Below are 3,314 nucleotides of genomic sequence, written 5' to 3' on the forward strand. Positions count from 1 at the left end.
GATATATGTATGTAATCGTGGTTGTGCCAGGTTAAGACGCGCATGTTTTCCACTTGTCTAAACATGCAATCATTCTTTGAAGGTGTCTTTGAAACAACAATTAAGAAAACTCTACTACGCTTTGCACATTGAGATGGCAATGTAACTATGCTCGACCTACAGAGGATAGGTAGCCGAAATCAAGGGGATCAAAGTTGTGAAATAGGTAGCGAAAATCAAGGCGATCAGAGCTATGAAAGAAGATGGGAGTCGAGGCAACCCATGAGTAGTAGCTTTAGAAATGACTGACAGAGTGGCACAACCAATCCTTTATCCAAAGATTGACACTGAGGGGGTCCGACTACCCTGGAGGCACTGAATTGAGATTCAGGTACTTCAGAGAAGGATAGCAGAAAATGGGGCACCAAATTCATAGTCTATCCTTTGGCCCCTTCTACCCATCCTCACAAACAAGACACCGTGACATGGATGGCCCCAGTAGAACATCTCATCCCCATCTCGTATATTATGCATCCATCACCAATAGAGCATTCAAAGTGTGTGCTCGCATAAAAAAAATGTTTGATCAAACAAAGCATTCTCTATTTTTTTCTCATATTAGATTTGTCTGTGTGCAGCCCCAATGCAGTCGGTGCAACACTGCTTCAAAAAATGGACCGAGAAAGCTGAGAATTTGGCCTCAGAGGTCTGGACCAATTGCAAGTATAAGTTCACCTTTATCGTATTGTTCTTTCCTACCTGCTTGCATTTTGAATTAATGGATTTCGTTTAAATGTAGTGAAAACTAGAAACAACATGTCGGATGTGGCGTGGGGTAAGCTGACCTTGGGTGTCGAAGCCCTAACGGAAGGAGGCTTTGAAGCTCTGTTCCGACAAACCTTTTCCATTTCTCCAGAGAAGAAGTTACAGAAAGCGTACGCTTGTTATATGTCGACTTCCACTGACCCTGTTGCGGGAACTTTGTACATCTCCACCGTGAAGATCACATTCTACAGCAGTGACCCCTTATCATTCACCGCTCCCTTCGAAGAGGCGTCCTGGAGTTACTACAGGGTGAGTGATGCCTACTTTACTTTATGGAATCCTTTAGTATAAAAATTGGGGGAAATTGAAATAGTGATAAAATTGAATGCAGGTTGGGATCCCGTTGGCGAATCTGATGGTTGTGAATACTTTTGTAAACAAAGATAATCTCGCTGAAAAGTATATTCAGATCATGATAGTCCACTGTCATGAGTTCTGGTTCTTTGGATTCATTAACTATGAGAAATCCCTAAGAAATTTGTAGGATTCCATCACAAATTCAGCCCGCTCAGCATCCACCTCGTGAGCATCAACCATCGTCTCGAACCATCAACCGACCCCACAGCTGCCCACTAGTCTTATATCTTTGATGTCTAGAAATTGTGTTGCATGTACATGGTGCTCACCGCCACTAGGTATCAGGTATGTCCAGCCCACCCACTGCCACCTGCCTGCCTAGGCCACGACACACTGCATCAACATGCATTCACTCACTGCCACTAGGTACAAGGTGTGTCCAGCCCACCCACAGCCACCTACCTACCCAGGCCACGACACATTGCACCAACATGCCATTCCATTCACAGATGGCTGAAATAGCCTATTGAACTTTTCTCAGTTAGTGATAATGTCTCACAAAGATTAGCTAGGAGGCTACAGTGAACAACCTTTGTTTCTATCAAGACATAAGAAAGCTTAGAAGAAATCTTTCAAGGTGCGAGAAAAAGTGACTGCCCAGTTCTCGCATAACAAGTTCGACCAGTTTGGGTTCTTTTTTTTCTTCGCAAAGCACCAAAAGTGTCCATTGAACCTGTCCAGCTAGATCATCTATGTAATTAACTCGAGCTCCAAAATTCAAATTCAAGTTAATAGTATATTCAAATTCGAGTTTTTAATATCTTGTGATGCAAAAACTCAAATTCAAGACTAGGATACAGAAATGGAGAAATTCATAACATTTTAACAATATCTGGATAATCTTTTATGTGGCTAGAATTTCCAGCAATGGCTTGAGAAGCACAACCAGCACAAAGGCTACACTACCTAAAGAAGAAAGGCCATACTACCATGGTTGGTATATTACCCAGCCTCCCCTGGTTCTTTCACCTTTCGGGCTTAGCTCCTCTTGAAAATAAAGGATTTTACTATGCTCTCGGAGCAAGCCTACCACGCTTTGTGCGTGCGGTGTTTTCACCAGATGGTATTTGCAAATAGTTCCATCCTCTACTGCCATCCCCCTGCTGGCTGCTTAGTATTCTAGGGTTGTCCCCATGCATTCTATTAGGTAGGCTATGACAGGAACAAGTGTTCTATTAGGTAGGCTTTGAAAGAAACAAATGTAATTGAACCGGGCCTGCTTCAGATTAGCTTCCGGAAGGTAGCACCTTCTTTTGGCAAACCGATGCCTCTGCAACAAAAGGAAAAGCTAACACAAATATGGGAGTTTGAAAAGTTTTATGGGAGTATGAAAAGTTAAGGCGGTGAAGGCCACCGAACACACAAAATTTGCATGGCATGCAGGCGGCAGTGGGATGGGTGTGTAGGTGGCATGTGCATGGTGTGCAGGGGTCAGTGGGATGGGTGTGTAGGTGGTAGTGGGAATAACAAGTATAAGCTTTGTTGCATTATAACTTTTAGCATTTTAGAATTTAATACTGTAGATTAATGTTAGCATTAGTCTACACTATGAACATATGAGCAAAAAACACACATAATGTATGGTCAGCCTCGGGAAGAGGCCAAATAACATGGCGAAATTGTTTGCGCATAAAAACTTTGCTTAAACTTCTTTTGTACTTGATGGGAAAGATGAAAATGCAGCTAAACTAATGTTTACGGACTAATTATCGATTACTATAGTCCCATGCCATTGCCAAATGGCAGGGACTAATAAAACCACATAGCTATTACTTTTGATTACAAACAAAAAGGAGATGAAGTATTTGTGGGATATCAAAATATTTTTTAATCAATTTGATATATATGGTTCTATGGTAAACTAATATAATAATTTATTTTTATGCATGAATTCTACTTAATGATGAGAGAGCTTTGGAATCTTCCTGCTAGTTCAGTGGCTTATTTTTCTCCCTTTGTTGAATTTAAACCAAAGGGTTTTCTATGTTAGCCTACGGTTTATTTTTTTAATAAATAAAAATTTTCTATGTTAGCTTGTGGTTCTATCTATATATATATATATATATATATATATATATTATATTTTTAAAAAATTGTGTAAATATTTAATATATAAGATAAAAAAGTTATTTCACAAATTTTAGATATGAAAC

General features: G+C 40.1%; 1 pseudogene; it reads left to right on the forward strand.

Annotated features, from left to right (window-relative positions):
- The first annotated feature begins 280 nt into the window (after positions 1–280).
- Positions 281–1,330, forward strand: LOC149151502 (GEM-like protein 5; annotated as a pseudogene).
- Positions 1,331–3,314: the final 1,984 nt, after the last annotated feature.

Source organism: Pinus tabuliformis, chromosome 9, assembly GCF_031772625.1.
Source record: "Pinus tabuliformis cultivar Carrire ecotype Pingquan chromosome 9, CPIR1, whole genome shotgun sequence".
NCBI lineage: Eukaryota > Viridiplantae > Streptophyta > Pinopsida > Pinales > Pinaceae > Pinus > Pinus tabuliformis.